The sequence below is a fragment of the Gossypium hirsutum genome, chromosome D10, assembly GCF_007990345.1.
Source record: "Gossypium hirsutum isolate 1008001.06 chromosome D10, Gossypium_hirsutum_v2.1, whole genome shotgun sequence".
Classification (NCBI taxonomy): Eukaryota; Viridiplantae; Streptophyta; class Magnoliopsida; order Malvales; family Malvaceae; genus Gossypium; species Gossypium hirsutum.
Window position 1 is genome coordinate 22,988,287 of NC_053446.1, and position 12,992 is coordinate 23,001,278.

Genomic DNA, 12,992 nt, shown 5'->3' on the forward strand with positions numbered 1-12,992 from the left:
ATAATATATATCCTAGATCATACATGCTTAAAAAGTAATGGATTAAGGTCCAAAATTGAAAAGCCTAGAATAAAAACATAATCATATACTTAAGCAATTATATGTGATTTCATGGGCTCAAAACATGCTCTTAGCCTATGGCCTTGTAGCCTACCTCAAAATGGCTTAGGTTTGACATACCCAAAACTCAGTGTGTATAATCGCCGTACTACAATTTCCCAGTATGTCACCTTCAGAATTTAGCTCTTTGTCAATTGTAAGCTCAAAAAATTAAAAAATGAGAAGGAACGATGCCTCCATTAAACATGATATGCAACATTATTGATATCTATGAAAAAAAAAAGGAAAACAACAATGAACTGAGTTAATACATGTATAGAATACAAATAATAATTTTTTTTAAAAAAAAAAGAGAGAGAGTTAAACGCAAGAAGCAGAAACCAAATATCAAAATAGTTCAATAATCTAATATGAAAATGCAGAGTACTCAAAATTCTATCTTAATCCATGATTAGCAATTGTATATTTCAAAAGGAATCGTCCCAATGAAATCACGTTAAAAGCATGACTATTCCAAGTTCAGATTTCCAGTTTGCACCTTTGCTACAAACAAAGGATTCACGCCAAGAAACCATGTTACCATAAGAACCAAATAAATGTTAACCGTTGGACAAGTGTAACAGTAACCAATGTTTCGGTAATATCAAGGCAGTCTATAAACATAAGTTTAAACTCAATGATATATTCATTATGAATTTATATCACTAGTTTCTCTCAATTGCCACTATTTCTGTCACTATGTCACTAAATGAGTTGATCTAAGTTCCATGAAAATTATAGTATGTTCACATAGTAAATTGCATATGTAATTGTAGTTTGGGTCATTTTCATTTAACTCATGAATACATGAGAATTTATCAACTAGACTTGTGAGATATTAAAGCATGTATACATTATTAGTCTTGATGAATTATTGTAAAATGAATTATTTGAATATGAGTTGAGTGTAGTTATACGTGAGAGAATATGCTAGTTTTATGAATAAATGAAACATGAATATGTTATTTTGACTTAATTAGAATATGGTTGTGAACGTGTTGTAGTATGCTCTTGTCTCACCTTTGATATTGTGTGTACATTGTGGTTATTCTGAGCATTCACTGAGTTTGTTAAGCTCACCCACTCCTTTCTTTAAACCTTTACAGAGTAGTTAAGTGCCGATATGAGTGGTGTGGTTCCAATGGGTGATCCAAGCAAGTCCTTTTCCATTATTTCATAGGTGTTATTGTTATTTGTTTTCATTTTGGGAATAAGGTAATAGTAGTCTTTTACTGATATTTGCCATGATGTTTTAGATGCTTCAATAGATTATGTTTTCCTAAGTTTATGAGATTCGTTTCATATTACGTTGATTATTGCTCAGACTTACTTTCAATGTTTAAGACTATTACTATGGTCGTTTTGATGTTTATTTGATGACGATATGATAGCATGATGAATTGGTACAAGTTGGAATGACTTATTTGCTTAAAAATGTGGTATTTTTCTGGTTTGAAGCAGAGGTGTTGATATTCGTGTTGTAAAAACAATACCTCTGTGATATTTTGATGTGCAAGAAGTTAGTATTGTAAATTGGTATCGATACCTTATCACGAGTATCAATACTCGAGATAATTTTATCGATACTTTTTCAATTGTACCGATATTTTCTTGTGTTTTGATTTTAGACGAGAAACAAAATGCTGATTTGGTGTCGATTTTCCATACAGTATTGATACCATGCAAGGAAAATATCGGTACTCATGTTCTAGTATCAACACCTACGTGATTGTCCTGGAAATTTATAAGATCACTGATAAAGAAGATGATTTCTTAATAATGTGACAATTTACTATGAGTATGACATAAGACAGTGATGTGGCATCCTGATATTCGGGCTTTGCGACTAAGCCAGGTATAGGGTGTTACAATCAATGCTTAATTGAATCTTGATACTTTAGTTAAAGACCAGCTGATCACTCTTATAAGTTAATTTGCTGAGGCCGCAGATGATAGGGTCGAACTAGATGCGAACACACAAATAGAGATTGTGTTCAAGAGCTTGTCTAAGGTTTTTGCTGGCTTTAGGGTTGTATGTAACTTAGGAAACATGCAGTTGACACTTACATAATTTATAAGGGAGCTCCAATCCTATGAGTTGATTCGAAAAATAGAAGCTAACTTAGCAGTTGTCTCTTCCTTAAAAAGGAAGGGAAAGCAATTTAATAAGATAAAGACTAAGCCTTTGAGTCTGCCAAAAGTACACGGGAAGAAGACTAGGAAGCATAAAGACTTATCAAAGTCTAAGTATTTCTTTTACAACAAGAAAATGGCACTTTAAGGTAAACTGCAAAGAGTTGAAGGGTGTATAGAACTCTTAGTTTTTGAAACTTGTTTAGTGGAAGATCTAGTAAACTGTTGGGTCATTGATTCTAGAGACTTTAATCATGTATGTGTGTCTTTGTTAAGGGTTCAAGAAAACGAAAAATCTTAGGGATAAGAATATCTCATTACAAACTGGTGATGTGGAAAATGTGGCAACTGAAGCAATGAGAAAAGTACATTTTTATTTTGATAGTTTTAGGAATATTATTTTGAAAAACAATTTCTATATACCAAATTTTAAGAGAAATTTAATCTCTGTTGCATACACAAGTTTAACTGTGACTTTTTAATAATAGTATTGCAATTTATAGAAATCAATCTATTATCTGTAAAGGATGGATGCAAAATAATCTCTATTTAATCAAACTAAATATGTACTCATTGCTAGAAACTGAACTCGTGAATAAGAAATTGAAAATTCTCACTTAAATGAGGCGTATCTATAACATTTTGGAATTGGTCATATTAACCAAGATCGAATCATTAGACTTGTGACAAATGACACCTTAAATTTTCTTAAGGAAATGCTTCTACCACAATGTGAATCTTGCTTGAAAGGTAAAATGATCAAGAGATCTTTTAATGCAAAAGGTACAAAGGTTGTTTAAACTTTAAAACTTGTTCATACTGACATATGCGGTTCCATGAAAGCTAATGCATGAGGTGGTCTTTCTTGACCCTTAATATTTACAGTTTTTACCAATTTAGTTTTACTATTTAAAAGTACATAAAAAGATTATAAAAATTAAAAGTTTTTACATATTCAATAAAAAATTCCTAAAAAATAAAAGATTTTAAAACATTTATGGATATTATGAAACATTTAAAAACTCTTTAAAATTTAAAAATAAAAAATTAATAATATTTATTTGAAAATTTATAAAAATATAAAAAGTTTCAAAATTTTAAAAATGTACATTACTTACTTCTTAAATGGTAATAAGATCCCTTCAAATTTTGACATATTCATTCCATACATATTAAAATTGTATTTGAACAAGATTTTTTAATTTAATTAAAAAATTATATTAAAATCTGATTTAATATTTACTTAGCGAATAGTTCAAACTTTAGACTAACCTTATTACCACTCCAAAAGTAAACAATATATTTTTTAATTTCTTTATTTTTTATAATTTTTGAAATTTTAAAAGAGAATTTTAAAAAATCAAATTGAAAGTCTTTAGGATTTTTTATTAAAATAAAAATAATTATTTTTAAATAAAGTAAGGACCAAATTGACAAAAGTTGAAAACATCGAAGGCTAAAAAGTTATTTTACATTTTTTTTATAATTGTAACATTGGATGAATGGAACAAGATTTTTAAATAAAAAAGTAAAATTTTCAAGATTTTTAAATAAAAAAGTAAAATGACTCAGTGCTTCAAAACTAAAGTATATAGACTCAATTTTAAATTTCAAAAACATACAAAGAATTCAGACATATTATAATTGGTTTTGGCACAATTAATTATTTATATATTTATGTCGTGTTTCATTATCTATATTTATATTAAATCTTTAAATTAAATTGATGTCCAGAGTCAATCGGACACAAACTCAATCGAAATACTATTAAAATATTCTTTTATAGACAAAGTAACAAATATTAGTACGATAAAGCTTGCTCAAGTCTTTGTACCATATTATAAAGTTCATTTCAGTCCCCCACTATTAAATATAAAATTAGAACTGTAAACCAGGATCTGTTATGTCAAATCATCAAGAATAAATCAAGAACAAAACTAGATGCGGAAGCGTACCTGAATTCATCGATTTCTTGAAATCTACGGATCTTGGGGTTTTGATCTTCCAAATTAGCATACATAAGTAATCTAGAGAAGGTGGCTCTCTCTTTTCTAAAGATGGGATATTAGAAAAGTTACATTATGTGTAATTTGGGGACCATAACCCTAATATACATAACTTTGGCACATTAGCCCTAATTTCTAATTAGCCCATCATCAATTAGAAATTAGTTACTAGAGTATCTACACATATTTGACTCATACTTTATTTAATAATTAAAGCCCAATAAAGCATAACCAAATTAGATCAATTCTAATTTGGGCTAACGTATTATGATAGTAAATAATAACATGTAATTACCCTTATTATATATGTGATGCCCATATTTTCCAACAATCTCCCACTTGGACAACATATATATACTAATTACTCTATAATTACATGTCATTATATAACCTTATGAGCTCAAAATTTTACTATCATATCCAAAAGGTATTCCGAAAAATCTCATCCATTAATTATGTTAACATAGAACCAATGCGACTTTCATTACATATATCATAACTAAATCCATCTCTGATCACATATATTATCACAACCAAATGACATAGATCAAGGACGGATGTGTAGCATGAAAATTACATGCAATATGATCTAAACATGTCTATTTCCAACAGGTCCTCCTTAAACCTTAGTGAGATCAAATCTTACCAAAACCAGAGTGTGAATAAACCAAATAAAATTTATTTCTACAGAAAATAAACTTAATATCCGTAAATTGAAATAATTAAAAATTTGTCTATAACATAAAAGCATTTAAAAGTACAAACTCCCACTAAAACCAAATATCCTTAAATGATATTACACCTATATGAGCAATGTGCTCATGAAAAACCTTAGGTGTAGTCCCTTAGTAAGCGGATCCACAATTATGGAGTTTCTCCCAATATGCTGTATAGACACCTAACACTCTAAAATTTTACTTTAACAACTAAGAACTTTAAGTCTATGTGTTTTTACTTTGATATGCTCCTATTATTATTGGAATAAATGACTACCAATTATTGTCACAATTTGCACCCTAGTGACAAAATTTTGCATTAATATTCCATCAAAATCGAATTCTATATACTTGATGATCTCTAACTTATCAGACCTCCGATTTCTGAGCATGTAATCTTTTGTTCTCTGAAGATACCTCATAACCCTCTTGCCTACTAACCAATGGTTCATACCAGGGTTGCTTAAATATCTACCTAACATCCCAACAATGTACGCAATGTTCGGACGCATACATACTTGAGCATACATTAGACTCCCCACTCTTGAGACGTAGGGAATCTTATGCATTTCCTTAATCTCAAAATCATTCTTGGGGTATTGGTCGAGACTTAACTTATTATTGACAAGCAGTATGTCATTAGCATATAAAACCAAATATAGAACCTTACTCCCATTTAACTTGTGGTATATACAATTATCGACCAAATTCATCTCTAAACTGAATGAGATAATCATTTGATAAATTTTGTAATACTACTGACGAGAAGTCTACTTAAGCCCATAAATGAAGTTCTTTAATTTGAAAATAATTAACTTTGCATCATTAGACACAAGGTTTTCTAGTTGCACGATATAAATGCATGACCAATGTTACCATTAAGAAACCATTGACTTAATATTCATCTGATGCAACTTAAGGTTAAAATATTCCACTAAAGCCATTATAATTCTTTCTCTAGTGAACCTTTTTTAATGACATTCGTTCTTGAGGTTGTTGAGTTTGTTTTTCTGGAACAATTACCTCATCTTGAATAGAGAGTTGTTCAACATTGTCTTATTGAGGTTCTGGATTCACTTCTTAATTAATGATAGGTATGAGAACCTGAACATTGTCAAAAGTGATAGGATGAACTGAGTTAGAATTCAATTCCTCCTCAAAAGCAATGTCTTTAACTTTATTTCTCCCTCCAAACTCAACATCCTCAAAAAATGTTGCAGTTCTCGTCTCAAAAATATTTCTTATTGTGGGATCATAAAACTCATAGCCCCTAGATCACTCAAAATAACCAATAAAGTAATTGTTTACTATTTTTGAGTCAAATTTCTTTTCATGTGGCTTATAAGGCCTTGCTCAAGTGGACATCCCCAAATGTGAAAGTGTTTTGAACTAGGTTTTCGACCTATCCAAAGCTCATAAGGTGTTTTTGCAACTGCTTTAATGGGTATTCTATTCAGAATGTAAGTTGTTGACTTTAGAGGACTGGCCAAATGAGCACTTTCAGACTTATCATGTTTCAACCTTTCTTCATTTTCTACACAATAAGAAATGAGCTCATTTAGAGTCCATTTCTCCTATTGACGGATGTAACCAATTTTAAATTGGTTAAACTGTGCAAGAAGTGATACCAAAACTATAAGAACAAGCAATTCCTTAGAAAGCTCGATCTTAAGTGCCTTAAGTCTTGAGGCAACATGAAAAAGCTCCATAACTTACTCCCCCATGTTTCCTTGACCCTTATACTTCATAGACATCAAAGAATTCAGAAATGATGTCATCTCAACCTTATTGTTTTTAGCAAAACGTTTCTCAATTTTATGCCCTTAAAGGCTTCTGGAATGTTGTGTTTCATGATCATTAAACTCATGCGATCTGAACGATCCCACCTTTCAAAATCCCTCTTAACATCAGGGGTGCTTTCTACAGTGAGAGGTATAGGTTGTACTTCCCTTAATGCAAGGTCGATGTCCATACAGCCAAGCATTATAAATGCCTTTTCCATTCTTTAAAATTAGTCTCACTAAACATGGGTATAGAATTAGCATATATTGTGGTAGCAAAAGAGAAACTAGTTGAATCCAGAACAAAATAGATAAAAACAAGCCCACATCAATATTCATAAGTAAACAATAAATTCAAAATAATGGCTGATCTCAACTCAATATGCCAAACACAACATTAATATCAAGTCTTTGGACAGTAATATTAACAGTAAGTGGTACTCTTGTTGTAGCAATCAAACATTGACAATAAATTATGTCAAGCAATGAATTAATCTTTGGACAAACATATTGCTCACATAAAGTACCTTATAATTGTCACACATCACCACAATAGTTGTTGAAATTCTGCCGAATATTAACTTACCTTTGGGCCAATTAGTAAATGCATGAATCACAAAAACATGTAATCATCTTAATATTTTAAATAAACTAATCTATGCAAAAGAAATCACTTTGGCGGCATTTTGTTTCAACTAATCTATTTAAAATATTAGACATCCTTAATTAAAAATCAAAGCCAAAATCTGAATTTATTTGTTTCAAAATATTTTTCATAATTTCATCTTTCAATCAAATTGAAAGATAATAGTATATATATGTATATATATTTATCCCAAAACAACATACAGTGATGTTTGCAAATATAATAATAGCTGAATAAATCAAAATAACCTCACATAAGACTTTAAATTTAAAACAAATAATTTGAATAAAGGAAAACCTCATATCAAGATATTGGACACTCCATTAATATTTCATATTTGGACAAAATATCAACTTGTAAGTGATATCTTGGTGTAGTAATCAAACATTGACAATAAGAACATGTCGAACAATAAATCTTCCTTTTGGTTGATTTATTACTCACATGTAAAATCGAATAATCGTTACATGTTTATTACCATAGTTACACATGTAATATTATTAACCTTCCTTTAGGCCGATCAATATTAACGTAGCTTAAGTTACATGCATATAACCTTTTATATTTTAAAACAAAATAGTTTCAATAATAGAGATCACTTTGGCAACTTATTATTTCAATTTATTTATTTTAAAAAATATATATAAACATATCAATATTCAAATTTAAAATTTACCCAATAGTCAAAGGTCAAAACTATTTTTTATTGCACTACAGTTTTAGAAATTGTAATATTTCGAAAATTACTACTGTAATACCCCGAAAATTACTACAGTAAGAAAGTAGGTATCCTTGATATAGTAAAATAAGGAAATAAATTGACAAAAAGGGAAATTGAGTTATGGCAACATTGGGAAGTATATTATGATATATTAATTCAAGAAAGGATTAAATCGTAAAAGTGAGAAAAGTTTTGTTGATCTAGAGTAAATACTCAAAATTTGAAGGGGTAAAGTGTAAATATGAAAAAGTTGAAGGACCAATAGTGAAAATATTTTAACGGTGAAATAATTTAGAAACTAAGGAAAATGGATGAATTAGGATCAAATTGAAAAGGTGAAGAATTTTGAGGGACTAAATCATAATTTTACCAAATTAAGTGATGACTTAGGGAGGGAATTTTTAAAGATTATAAAGGGAGAAATGGTCAATTAGAAGAGAGAGAAATCTAGAAGGCAATGATGATGTTGGAGATATTTTAGATTAATTAAATAAATATTAGTTTATTAATATTTTAATTTGATTTTTAAATAATATTTTATTATTATTTTATTTAGTATATATATAAGAAAAGGAAGATGAAGAACCACCATCCCACCATTTTTCCCATGCACCAACGTGAGAAGAAGAGAGAAAGAAAGAAAGTTTTGCTTTCTTTACAATTTGGTCATTCCACCAAAAAATTCACCATTTTCACCTAGAAATCAAAAGAATTTCCATATCCATCAAGAGAGAAAGATAACAAGGAGACTATGGGGAGCTAGAATATCAAGTTAGATTCAAGAAAGAGAAGCTGAAGGAGAGAGAAAATCAAGTTAAAGGTTGAAACTAATATGACAAGGTAAGAACATCAATATTTCAATATATTTTTAAGTTTGATATGTTAGGGAACAGAAATCGACCAAGAAAATTTAGGGAAAAGAGAAGAAAAGAAAGAGATAAGAGGATTGTTAAAAAATTCCTTCTGTAATTTGATAAGCTCCTCCCATGTAGCACATGCATATTTTGAGGGAAAAATAACAAAATAATGACGTGGCATATTTCAGTTATAACCAAAACGCACCGTTCCACTAATACCCAAAACTCCCCGTTTTCATTAAACTTAACTAATTTTAACTAATTCTTTCCTGCTATCATTCTAACCCGTAACAATACTCCCTCCACAAACACATCCTTGACCTCAAGGATGAAAATGAGGAAATTTGGACTAAATAGCAGAGAGTGATTCCCATGTCGCATCTTCTGGAAAAGAATTTGTCCATTCAACTAACACTTTTGTCATGGCTTGGTTCCCTCTCTTGACCATTCTTCTATCTAAGATGCGGATTGGTTCCTCTGGCAAGGCACCGTGATCATCCACCAGAGGTAGCTGAGCTTGAGTTGGAGCCAATCCAATGTGTTTCTTCAATTGAGAGACGTGGAACGTAAGATGGATTCGAGAATTTTGTGGAAGCTGAAGGGTGTAGGCCACTGCTCCTACTTTTCCAATAACAGGAAAAGGTCCATAGAAATTTGGAGATAATTTCTAATTGATGACCCTTTGAAGAGACTGTTGTCTATAAGGCTGTAATTTCAGATAGACCATGTCCCCAACTTGAAAACTTCTTTCTGAGTGATGTTTGTCAGCAAAATGTTTCATACGAGTCTGAGCCTTCTTAAGACAGAACTGAAGTAGCTTCCTTACAGCCTCTCGAGCTTGTAAACTGCAATTGACAATTGCTACAGAGGAGGCTCTAGCTAAATACGGCTTATGTATCGGTGGGGGCTGGCCATATAAAGCCTCGTATGGTGTGAGTTGAATCACATAATGGAACGAGGAATTATACCACCATTCAGTAAGAATTAACCACTGGAACCAATGTACAGGAGTTTCTCTCGTCATACACCTCAAATAACCTTCAAGGCACCGATTTAAAACTTCAGTCTGGCCATCCGTTTGAGGGTGGTATGCGGTTGATAAAAGAAGCTTAGTACCTGATTGCCGGAAAAGTTCTTGCCAAAAGCTGTTGACAAATATTTTTGTCCCTGTCCGATATGATAGACTCCGGCATTTCGTGGAGCTTATGAACATGTGTCAAGTATACATGGGCCACCTCTTTAGCCGTATAGGGATGAGACAGAGCTAAAAAATATCCATATTTGGTGAGGTGATCTACTACCACTAAAATGGAATTCTTTTTGTTTGAAGTTGGTAATCCCTCAATGAAGTCCATACTGATCACTGACCAAGCTCGATCAGGAATTGGCAAAGGCTGTACCAACCCAGGAGAAGCTACTGTTTCGCCTTTACATTTCTGACAAATAACACATTCTCAAATCCACTTTCTAACATCAGTGGTAAGCCCCTTCCAATACAATAAAATTGAAAGTCGTTTCCTAGTACCATGCACCCCAGAGTGACCTCCTACTGCGCTTGCATGAAAATGAGAGAACAACTCTTGTCTCAATTGTAGAACCTGTCCAACCATAATTTTCCCTTTTCTGAACAAGAATCGACCATCCCAAGAGTATTTCTGGTCTTGGTTTTGTTGTTGTTGGATATTCTGAATAATCCTCTGCAATTTACCATCCAAAACATATGATTGTTGCACTCGTTCTAGAAGGCTCGAAATAACTGAACTGGTTGAAAGCTGAAAGTGCTGAAAGTGCTCCAACTGTGATTGACGCAAAAGGGCATCAGCTACCCTGTTGTTTATTCCCCTTCTGTACACAACCTCAAAATTATATCCTAGCATTTTGGCCACCCAACGCTGCAGAAATGGAGTAACAGCTACTTGTTCTGATAAAAACCGCAGACTCTGATGATCCGTTCAAATTTTAAAATGCCGACCAATCAAATAAGTGTTCCACTTCCAAACCGCTAGTAAAGCCGCTAACAACTCCTTCTCATAGATTGATAAAGCCTGATGTCGTACCCCAAGAGCCTTGCTGAAAAAAGCTATCGATCTGCCTTGTTGTTTTAAAACTGCACCAATGCCAAACCCACTTGCACTTGTGTCAACTGTGAATTCTAACTGGAAGTTAGGAAGCATCAATACCGGTGCAGAACTCAAAGCTTTTTTAAGTGTTTAGAAAGCCTCGGTGGCCTGTTCTGACCAACACCACCCGTTTTTTTTCAGCAAATCTATTAAAGGTCTTACAACCACCCCATATCCTTTTATAAATCTTCTATAGTAGCTCGTGAGACCAAGGAAGTTGCGCAACTCTTTAATCGATTGAGGAATAGGCCATGAAGATATGCATTCAACCTTAGTAGAGTCCATAGCAACAGTACCCGCATATAGGACATGTCCCAAATATTGGATTTGAGGTGAACCAAAACAGCATTTTGTTTTCTTGGCGTACAACTGATGTTCTCTAAGGATAAGAAGGAGTGACCTCAAGTGTTGTAAATGCTCAGGCCATGAGGTTGAATACATAAGAATGTCATCAAAGAAAACTAACACAAACCTCCTCAACCATGGCTTAAAAATAGAGTTCATGAGAGCTTGAAAACTTGAGGGGGCATTTGTGAAGCCGAATGGCATCACGAGAAATTCATAGTGCCCCTCGTGTGTTCGAAAAGCCATTTTGTGCACGTCAAGTTCCCACATGTGAATCTGGTGATATCCAGCCGGCAAATCCAGCTTAGAAAAAACTCTAGCTTCTCTTAACTTTTCCAATAACTCCTCGATGACAGGAATAGGGAATTTATCCTTAATCGTATGCTGGTTTAGTTGTCTATAGTCTATGCATAACCTCTAACTCCCGTATTTCTTCTTAACCATGACAATGGGAGATGCAAAAGAGCTTGTACTGTCGCGAATCATTCCAGCTTGAAGCATTCCCTTAATAAGCCTCTCCATTTCAGTCTTCTGAATTGCTGGATAATGATAGGGTCAAATTTTAATCACGGCTCCCTTATCCTTTAAGGGAATTTTGTGGTCGTGTACCCTTCGAGGAGGTAAACCCTTTTGAACCTAAAAGACATCATCAAATTCGCTCAACAATGTTTAGAGTTGATTCTCAGGATCCTCGACCCCCGTGGATGAGAGCAGTACTTACTTCGGCGAACTCAAAACTGCTGTATAAGGTCCCAGTGATTGTCCCATCATTACAAAGCATTTGGAATCATTATCTCGAGTTGCTAGTGCACCAGGAATAATGCCTTGAATAATATAGGACTTCCCTTTTAACTGGAATTGCATCGTTAAGGAACTAAAGTTCCATATGATGTCCCCCAATGCCAACAACCACTATACTCCCAAAACCATGTCACAACCTTTCAATGACAGCACCATGAAATTAGTTTCGAACTTGTGATCCTGCACCTCCTATATAACTCCTTTGCACAATCCTCTCGTGAATAGACAACTACCATTCGCTACTGATACTTTTAGTTGCTCTTGGTTTATCACAGGTAACAATAGTCTGTTAACCAATCTTGTATCAATAAAATTATGGATGCTCCCGGAGTCAACTAAGATGATAGCCACATATGATCCAACTCGAGCAGCCACCCTCATAGTGTTATGCCCTTATAGTCCAGTCAGGGCATGCAACGAAATAATAGGAGACTTGGGACCTTCTTCTTTATTACCATTATCCTCTAACTTCTCAGAACATTCCTGAAATTCCACTGCCTCACTATCAGAAAGTGGCTCCAGCAAAAATTGATACAACTGAGACTTCACACACTTATGCCCCACATGATATTTAGCCCCACACCAAAAACAGAGCCCCTTCTGTTTCCTCTCAGCCATCAATGTTGGGGATATGGTTTTGGACCCTCCTTTGTTGGATGATACATTGTTAATGGATTGTGTCCCAGTCACTGTCCTCGTAGGAGAGGAAGAGTTTCTTGAAACGATCGACGTGGTGGGTAAAGTTCTAGGTGAACTAACCCCCAAAG